A 10,797-nucleotide genomic window follows, 5' to 3' on the forward strand; every position below is an offset into this window, starting at 1 on the left:
TGCTTGCTGAGTTCACGAATCTGTTGTAACCTGTCGCTTCCCTGTCACTTCTCTGGCTCTCCTCTCCTACTAAGCTTTGTTTTTTTTGTTTTTTTGTTTTTTTGTTTTTTTAAAGATTTTATTTATATATTTGACAGAGATTTCAAGCAGGCAGAGAGGCAGGCAGAGAGAGAGAGGAGGAAGCAGGCTCCCCACAGAGCAGAGAGCCCGATGCGGGGCTCGATCCCAGGACCCTGAGATCATGACCTGAGCCGAAGACAGCGGCTTAATCCACTGAGCCACCCAGGTGCCCCTTAAGCTTTGTTTCCTGGCAGGAATTAAAACCTTCTGCCACTGCCGTAGCTACTGCTCCTGCTGGAAGCACCACAGCCACCTTGGTTTCGTGGTTTGGCGAAGTATTGGCCTCCACCACCATAAGGGCCAGAGCTTCTGCCTCCAAAATTGCCTCCTTTCATGGGTCCAAAATTTGAGGATTGATTGTTGTAATTGCCAAAATCATTATAGCTTCCGCCATCTCCAAAGTTGCTTCCACTACGACCGCCATAGCCGCCTCCGCCTCCTCCGTTGTTATAGCTGTCATAGCTGCCACTTCCGCCACAGCCACTGCCCTGGTTTCCATAACCCTGTCCACCACTTCCATAGCCTCTGCTTCCTCCAGAGTAACCAGGGCCACCTCCTCTATAACCACCATCATTAGCAAATCCGTTCTAGCCATCCCCACTGCCACCATATCCACCACCTCGACTGCCACCAAAGCCACCTCGACCACTGAAGTTTCCTCCGCGACCAAAGTTGTCATTCCCACCAAAACCACCTCCACGACCACCACCAAAGTTTCCAGAACCACTTCGACCTCTTTGGCTGGATGAAGCACTAGCCATCTCTTGCTTAGAGAGCACTTTCCTTACTTCACAGTTGTGGCCATTCACAGTATGGTATTTTTGAATGACAATCTTGTCTGCGGAATCATGGTCATCAAATGTTACAAAAGCAAAACCCCTCTTTTTGCCACTGCCTCGGTCAGTCATGATCTCAATCACTTCGATTCTCCCATACTGTTCGAAATAATCTCTTAGATGATGTTCTTCAGTGTCTTCTTTGATGCCACCAACAAAAATCTTTTTCACAGTTAAGTGGGCACCAGGTCTTTGAGAATCTTATCTTGAGACACCCCTCTTTGGTGCCACAACGCTTCCATCCACCTTGTGTGGCCTTGCATTCATGGCTGCATCCGCCTCCTCCACAGTGGCATATGGGACAAACCCAAAGCCTCTGGAGCACTTGGTGTTTGGATCTCTCATGACCACACAGTCCGTAAGTGCTCCCCATGGCTCAGAATGGCTCCTCAGACTCTCATCGGTTGTTTCAAAGCTCAGACCTCCGATGAAGAGCTTCCGCAGCTGTTCAGGCTCTTTGGGAGACTCTGACTTGAGGGGAGACTTTAACGATGCTTACTCGGTGGCGTCCACAGGCAGAAAGGGTGTTTGACTAAATTTAAAGGACAGTGATCCCATCCCAACCCTCGTGTGTTGGGAGAAACTAACAAGGACAGGTCAGAGGAGAAAGTGACATGGACAATGAAATGAAGAAAGAAAGGCAGGAAGGAAAGAAAGTGAAAAGAGGGAAGATGTGGCCGGGAGGGGAGAGCTCAGAAATTAAACAGGAGATATCCTCCTACAGCATGGCTAAAGACAGTCACACTTTACAGCTCCATCATTTCCACTCTGTAGGATATACACAGTCCATCAACATGTTGGTAAATGAACTTTTCTTGGCCTTGCAAACAGCAGCAGAAGGCTGGTACTTTGAAGATGTTGATATCATTTGGAAATTCTACCACCAATTCTGTCAGGGTGCCCCACACAGCAAAAGTGGCATTGTGTCTTTGAAAGACAGATTGTATGCAACAAATAAAATGCTACCGTGGTGTTGGTGTACCACATGGACACAAATAGCTGAAAGTATTTCTTCTGCCTAAATTAGAGCAGTACTATCTTCATATAATTTAACTCAACCTTTGTAGAACATCTGTTGGATGCAATGAAATCTTCTTGTTTTGAGGGATATAGAGATAACAAGGTACAGTTCCTGTCTTCTAGGAATTTGCAATCAAATAGAGTGGATATATTCTGTTTGGGGGGGGCGCTGTCACACTTTATGAAGGAAATAATGTATGAGAGTATGGCTAGGGCTTTTACAGAGAATTTGAAAAGAGATAAGGGAGCACCTTCCAGGCTGGGAAATGACATCCACAAAAGTACAGAGAATTTTAAGTTTAGGATGTGATTAGGAAATGGTAATCATTTGGCTTGACTATATGCAGGATTCATAAGCAAGTGATGGAAAATATGTAATTAGGACCAGATGGTAGAAGACCTGGGGAGTTTTAGCCCTCCTGTATATGTAAAGTGGACTCAGCAAAAATATTCAAAACAAAGATATGTCTCAAGATCCCAGTTTCTGTGAAGTGTAAGGTGGTGTGGTAATTTTAAAGGTATGTCCACAAAGTCTTTGACATGGATTTTGCACGTGGGAGAAAGAAATAATTTGTGGCCAGAGGACAAATTGTAGTGGTCTTAAAGGTATACCCACAAATTCTTTGATACCAATCCTCTCAAGAGATGGAACAAAATTCCTCTCCCCCTGACTGTGGGATGCACTTAGTGACTCTCCTCTAAAGAATTAAATACCACAGAAATGATAGATGTCGCTTTCAAGGTTAGGCTATAAAAAGACTGCAACTTCCATCTGGGGAGATCATTCAGTCCCTCCCACTCTCTCCTGGATCACTCTGTGGGAGAAGCCAGCTTCCACATGCTAAGGCAGCCTGGTGGAAAGGCCCGAGTGGTGAAAAACAGCCTGCTAAAAATGCTATGAGTGAGCTTGGAAGCAGAGCTTTCCCTAGCTAAGTCTCAGATGACTGCAGCCTGGAAAAACACCTTGACTGTAGCCTCAGGAGAGCTCCTGACCCAGAACCACTCAACTCAACTGCTCCTGGGTTTCTGACCTATAGAAACTGTGAGTTTATCATTTCAAGCTGTTAAGTTTTGGGGTAATTTGTGATGCAGAAATAGATAATACAATTGGCTTGGAGGGAAGACAGACTGGAGAAGACAGAGAAATAAGTTAGAGTTGGCATTAGGCAAGGCAACAGACAATGAAAATGTAAATCAAAACAGTAAGAACAGTGATGATGAATAGGAAAGAAAGGATCTACGCCCAGGGCTGACAGAAATTTAATTAACAGCTTTTATGGGCTGATTAAATTGAGGGGTAGTACTGAAAGAGAGACAGAGATGTTGTAAGGCTCTTTCCATGTCCAGTTGAGATGACCAAGGAGATGGTAATGTCATTAACAAAAAAGGCAGTAAAGAAGAGGAAGCACATGAAGGGGGTATGGTGAGTTGATTATGTGTTGCCGTGTCTGCATGTATTTTGGTTTTAAGCATGTTGACGCTCATATACTAGCTGACATCTACAGAGATATCCAAAAAGCTCTGGCAAAATCATATCCCCCCCCCCCCCCCCCGCACACTTAGGGCACAGGTGACTCAGATTAGAGAGAGTGAACATTAACAGAGATGGGGCAAAATGACCCACATTTTGAGCAGTAATGCTCTAAAGTACCTTCCAGATATTCAATTCTGTCATTGCCTGAAAATAACAAAGGTTGTTCACAATATAATAAGGGTTCAGGGGTCCAATGCTAAGAAATTTGGAAGTCAAAAGACTGAGATGGGTGGAATGAATGTGTAGAAGAGGATACTTTGCCACTGGGATCATCAGGGCTAGAAAAATGCTTCCTATATGTACATCAACAGGGTTTTCTTTTAAATATCTGTTTGTTGTGATAAAGGATGTGAGGAAAATAAGAAAGAAATGCTTCAGGACATCTAGTCCCCACTCCTAACAAGGTAATAAATAAATGATTTAACAATAATATAAGCCAGAAGCCAGGACTCTGAGATAAATAAATATGTGTGACTTTCCTATGACACCTGATAACATGAACAGTTTCCTATGGAAGTTTGTTTTATTTCTATGAAAGTGTGCATTTGTATATTAAATAGGATACATCTAGATGGCTAATTTATTCACTTAAATAAAATAACCTGTGACGCTTTAAGCCAATATTTGAAAACACATCAAGGATTCAAAGTTAATACAGAGGACTCTAAGGAAAGAATTAAAAGCCTCAGGGAAAATTGTGCTGCCAAAACTGGAATGATAATGAGCTGAAATTTCAAATTTTGTTCTTGCATTAGTTAATGCATTTGGGCAGAAATGTTGCTTAGAACAAATGTATTTCAGGGCTTGTAATAACCAAATGTCTTTCTTTCTCAGTCTCGACCCATTGCAAAATCATGAGTCCCTCAAGTCCCCTTCTTTAGGTCATATAACCGTACAAGTTCACCTCTTCAGCGCAACTATCTTTATCTCTCTGCTTGCTCTGCAGTAGGAAGTCGTCCTATCCATCATGGAAATCTGTGCATCAGACCATTTCTGCTTCAACAGCTGAGTCCCACAGTGTGCCAGATTCAGGGAACTAGATAATTATGGATATTCCCTACACTGAAGGCTACCCAATTAGTGGACATTTTTAATAGGAAACAGGTGTGGATCTCAACTCACAAACTTAACTGTGCAAGAAAGCTAATGTCTCTTTATTGTCTTTAAGCCAACCTAAATTGCACGCTGAGCGCTCTTTCCTCCTGGCTGGCAAGAAATCTAGTCTTAATCATCTGCACCCATCTCTCCTCCCTTCCCCGTGGGTTGTAAAACGTCCCAGTGCCAAATCAATCATCAATCACTGATCTACAGTGGTTACAGTAAAAAGTGAGAAGTCCAGTGACCCGTGTATTATAATCACTTCCTACCTCCTGGGGTGCATATATTCATCAGTGAATAATACGGGCCAGAGAAAACCCCCTTGCCTCCAGAGGCTGTCTCAATGACAGTGCCATAGTCTTGCTCTACTTCCTATGTTATATCTCAGACCTTTGCCTGCCCTGACTCCATACCTTCACCCAGTAAAACATCCAAATTCCTAAGCCCTTGTTCCCATCATGAGGAATGTAGACAACCCTCAGCTAGGACCACAGGACCTGAGCCAAGACTGGGTGAGCATTAGGGACAGAGTCAAGGAACCAATCAGATCTATACAAACACCCAGAAGTTCACAGTCAAAGTGTAGGTAAGGTAAATGAGCAATCCAACGGCGGCTGCCAGAGGACTGGAAGGTGTCCATCGGTTTGAGCAGTTAAGAAGGCCATTTGGCGGGGCACCTGGCTGGCTCAGTGGGTTAAGCCGCTGCCTTCGGCTCAGGTCATGATCTCAGGGTCCTGGGATCGAGCCCCTGCATTGGGCTCTCTGCTCAGCAGGGAGCCTGTTTCCCCCTCTCTCTGCCTGCCTCTCTGCCTACTTGTGATCTCTCTCTCTGTGTCAAATAAATAAATTAAATCTTAAAAAAAAAAAAAAAGGAGAAGGCCATTTGGTCACTTTGATAAAAAACAAACAAAAACAGAGCAGTAAAAGGAAGGGAAATCTGATTGAAATAAGAGTCTTTAAAAAAGTGGGAAAGGGATACAGCAAGTTTCATCTGTTCTGAAAACGTGATAGCTAGAGATGATAGGGGGGTGGATGGTCTGCCAATGCTTGTAATAGTTTTTGGTTTTGTTTTTTTTTTAAGATAACAGCAATTTGAGTATCTTTAAAGGCTACAGGGAAGGAGCCAGGTTGACCCCATAAGACAAAGATATATTGAGGGAAAAAATAAAAAGCCTTATCCTTACTCCAGTGGAGAAGGGAGGAAGGGACTTAAAAGCATAAAGAAAAGTGTTCGTAAAAGGAAAAAGGAAAGGGGTGCCCCTTACTAATACAGAAAGGAGGCAAGGGTAAGGCTGAAAGGAAAGTATGAAGTCACAAAATCAGGAAACTGTGGGAGCCCAAAACTCAGAGCCTCATTTTTCCCTATGCAGTACAAGACAAGATCATTGTTGAGTGATGGGGTGGCCAGTGGGTTTGAGGCATGAGGTAAGATTTTTGTTTTGTTTCCTTTTTTTGCCTTTGCATATACATATATAGCGATCTCACTAAATTTACCTATTAATCTTAATAGTTGGAGGATTCTTTGGGGTTTTCTAGATCCACAATCATGAAATCTATATGTAATAAGTTTTATTTTGCCTTTATAATAGTTGTGCCCTTATTTATTTTACTTGCCTTACAACACTGGGTGCTGCTGGGCTTACATAATTATTTGGCCAGGGATTCCCACACCAGGTGGGGACTATAAATTCAGGCTCCACATCTTTATGATACAGGTTTAGGGTTTTAATTTCTCCAGGAGACTGATTTTTCCTCACCCCAGACCATACCTGAGACAAGACTGCTTCTTTCCTAGACCCATGGGCAGAGGCTTCTGGTTACTCTTACACAGAGGGGCAGCCTTTGTTGGTGGACAGCTCTAGTCTAGCATTCCAATTCCAGCTCCCCACCTCGCACAGAGCCAAGGATATCTCTCTTGGGTGGATAGTCCTAGCCTTCTATGGCCCTAGCATAGGGAAATCTACTTTCTTTGTGATGGCAACAGGGCATAGGAACCTGGATCTTTTTCTAGGTTGTGGATGTTAAACTTTAGCCCCTATAAATGATTTTACATGCAGTCTTTTGGGCCACCAGAACATCACTGTGAATGCTCTGAGTTCCCTCTTTCTTTATTTCTGTCTTGAACCTGGTGACTTCCCTTTCTTATGTCCAGGTCAGCTCTGAAATTATGCCTTTTTAACTAACACTGTAGTGAGGTGGAGTGGACCTTGAGGCCTTACTGTTGGTATTCTAGTGGTCCCTTCGTGGTGCAAATCTGCAGTTAGCTGGTTTTCTTCAGGAGCCCTCAACAACCCAGGTGGATGGATGGAAAGAATAAGGGCTGCATTTATCCCAGTCTGGACTTTGTAGGGCAGGCAAAATAGAAAAACAGTGGGGAGGGGTGCCTGGGTGGCTCAGTTAAGCGTCTGACTCTTGGTTTTTGTTTTTTTGGTTTTTTTTTTAAGATTTTATTTATTTATTTGACAGACAGAGATCACAAGTAGGCAGAGAGGCAGGCAGAGAGAGAGGAGGAAGCAGGCTCCTCTCGGAGCCCGACATGGGGCTCGATCCCAGGATGCTGGGATCACGACCCGAGCCGAAGGCAGAGGCTTTAACCCACTGAGCCACCCAGGTGCCCCTGACTCTTGGTTTTGGCTCTGGTTATGATCTCAGGGCCATGAGATCAAGCCCTGCATCAGGCTCCATGCTCAGCGCAGAGTTTATCTAAGATTCTCTCTCTCCCTTTCCCTCTGCTCCTCCCCACTTCTCCCTAACTCTATCTTTTTTTTTTTTTTTAAAGATTTATTTATCTGACAGATAGAGATTACAAGTAGGCAGAGAGGCAGGCAGAGAGAGAGAGAGGAGGAAGCAGGCTCCCAGCCAAGCAGAGAGCCCGATGTGGGGCTCGATCCCAGGACCCTGGGATCATGACCTGAGCCGAAAGCAGAGGCTTTAACCCGCTGAGCCACCCAGGCGCCCCCTCCCTAATTCTATCTTGAAAAAATAAATAAATCTTAAAAAAAAAAAAATCTGCCATTCAGAGGTACCTGGGTGGCTCAGTGGGTTAAATATTCACATGTCTGCCTTCAGCTCAGCTCATAATCCTAGAGTCCCGGGATCAAGCCCCACATAGGAGTTCCCTGCTCAGCAGGCAGGGAGTCTGCTTCTCCCTCTCCCTCTCCCTCTGCTCATGTGCTCATGTTCTCTCCCTCTCCCTCTCTCTCATGCTCACTCACTCTCTCTCAAATAAATAAATAACATCTTTTTCAAAAAATCTGTGTTCATACCCTAATACTCATCCTTTACCTAACTTTTGCTGCAACTTGAAACCTCTTCTGTACAGGCCTTGTCCCCACAGCAGGAACACAGAAAATCCCTCTGACATGACTCCGACTTTGAGGAAGGATACTTTGTTTTGGTATATTATGGGAGTATCTCAAGGTTGGTGAGATTGTTTATTGCTGTTGTTTGTGCTCTTGAGTTACAAATTACTATTTAGGTTCATCGATGTCAATTTAATTTGAAAAGAATTGTTTGGCTAACTCTGTAGTAGTGAAATATTCTGTAGCTACAGTAATGGGCCCATAATGTTCCAATAAATGGACATTTAAATGCATATCCACTGAATTTTTATGATTCCCTACCACCTGGTATCTCTGTAGATACTGAAAGGAAATTGTAATTTGATAAGGCTGGCATGTTTGAAACATGTTAATCTCCCCCATCAACACCAAAGAACATGTATGTGGTGATTTATTACACGAAATATTTTGGAGACTTTTAACTTGGAAAACTCATGCTATAAAATTAGCAAAGCCCAGGCAGGTCAAGAGAGCAAGTGTACTGGGTGTATGAGGCCATTTGAATTCATACTGAAACACAAAGGCCACAAATACCCACAATTACCTAGTAGATGAGCTGGGCCTAGAAGTCAAGGGTTATGGCTCTTGGAATAGGGCTCATCTGTAGGTCCTATATCATGGCATGAAGCTTAGAGTTGAGCTGAACTGTGATGTCTTGACAACATAAATAACTGATTGGCAGATAGAAACTTCAGGGGGCAGACAATTCCATATTAAAAAAAAAAAAAAAGCTTGAAAAGCTCTAATCCAAATCCATTCTACCATATAAATTAGCCAATTTCACAGTGTATAAGAAGGACTACTTTTCACTGCCTGTCTGAACTAAGAACTCTACGGCAACAGTACATTTTGTTTGGAACAAAATATCTTTTACTGAGCATTCATGGAATCATGATCTCATTTTCCGAAGTGTTATCTCTGAAAACATAATCAGCTGCAAAAAATTTATCACTTTACATAAATTAATTTTGCATACCCCCCTTTGAAGGCTAACACACTAAATGAGACACACATACACTTACAACTGCAAATTATCTTGGTTAGTGGGCATTTTTGCTCTCTGGGAGAGAATTTTAATCTTCTGCAGAAGCAAAGCAACTTGGGAGTGGGAAGGTATGTCAAACTGTCAACAAAGAAAAGAAATGAAAAGAACCAAAGAAACCAGTTTATACTAATTCAAGGACAAAGGGACTATGAGAAGCACTGGAGAAAGTTGCCATCTGCAAGAAATGTTTTAGGCTCTACCTCTGTGATTAATTCTGTATTAGCCTCTGACCTATAAACCCCCTACCCTCCTATTTGTCAATTTCTTTGTTCATTGTTCTGATAGCTCCCTAAAGAATTAAGAATTTCACACATATAGGGGCACCTGGGTGGCTCAGTGGGTTAAGCCTCTGCCTTCGGCTCAGGTCATGGTCCCAGGGTCCTGGGATTGAGCCCCACATCGGGCTCTCTGCTCAGCGGGAAGCCTGCTTCCTCCTCTCTCTCTCTCTGCCTGCCTCTCCAACTACTTGAGATCTCTGTCTGTCAAATAAATTAAATTTAAAAAAAAAAAAGAATTTCACACATATACAAAAAAATTTTTTTACTAGGAAGATCTTGAAACCAGGTTGTTAAATTCAGAAATACTTCCCTGCCCATTGGCAGGTAAGTGCTACCCCAAGCCTGTTGAGTCCTCCCTCCCACACTGACTGAACCACCCCGGGTCTGGAGAGCCCCAAGTGGGTGTTGCTTAGGCACTTGGTACCCAGTAGCCTTCCAGCCAGCCCACGACAACTCCCATATACCAGTGCCCATCTTTATATGTCCTCCCAGACAGAGAAGGCCCAGTCCTTTGCTGGGAAGATGCCACTCCATCTGGCAGTGTTGGCACCCAGCAGACAAATGGCCAATGCCCATCTGGTCCCTGAGGCTGTGACCCATCATCACAGGCTCATACTCCCTTGCAGTTGCCCCTACACGGCACCTAATAAAACTGTGGGATACCAAAAAGGTCATTTGATCTCTTGAATACCACGTTGGATTGAAACTATGCTCACTATCTTTTCTCGAAACTGTTTTTTATTAAATATAACACCATTCTCTCTGTTTTCCTCAAGAAACCATGCTTCCTCATTCCCTCGTCTCAACATGAAAAGTTCACATGAACTTTCTGAAATGACTGATTTCACAGAAACATCTGAAATTACTTCCAATCTCCCTGAAGTTCTTTCTTATGCTTGCATTTCAAATAAGATGAACTTGGGCATGTGCCCCCATCAAAAAGATAAAAACGCATATTCAAATTTTGGTTGCCAATTATACCACAATAAAGCTGATATTAAAAGAAACACACACACACACACACACATCCACATACATACATCCACAGTGAGGGAAAAAAAGTGCATGAGCAATTTGGTTCTCTGAGTTCTCTTATTCCTCCCTCCACATGCCCATGTTGCATTGGCTGCAATGCCATGAAGAAAAAGTCCATTTCAAAAAAGAAAAGAAAAAATCCATTTCATTATATATATATAATTAGAGGTAAGAAGAATGGCATGAACAATAAGCCATCAAATACTGATTAGGACCAAGCTAGTTTTATTAAAGATAGCGTGCCACACAGATGTAAGTAATTCTATGTTTATGTGATCCTGTCACCTCTCGCCATAATTCTCTCTGGTTGGGTATTATTGGCTATTGTAGACTATGGCTGAATATGATAATCTCTCCCCACCCTATTTTTCCCTTAAACTGTCTAATTTTTAATGTCTGGTTTCACAGAATGTAAGGTATTTCAAGAACATATGTTATATTATGGCAGAAACACCATTATTTGGGTTTACTTCTAGCCTGTTATTTTGTG

The 10,797-nt window shown here is 42.9% G+C and overlaps 1 pseudogene; it reads right to left on the minus strand.

Annotated features, from left to right (window-relative positions):
• Positions 1 to 317: 317 nt before the first annotated feature.
• On the minus strand, positions 318 to 7,972 carry LOC123935283 (annotated as a pseudogene).
• Between the last annotated feature and the right edge of the window lie 2,825 nt (positions 7,973 to 10,797).

This window comes from Meles meles, chromosome X (genome assembly GCF_922984935.1).
Source record: "Meles meles chromosome X, mMelMel3.1 paternal haplotype, whole genome shotgun sequence".
Taxonomy (NCBI): Eukaryota; Metazoa; Chordata; class Mammalia; order Carnivora; family Mustelidae; genus Meles; species Meles meles.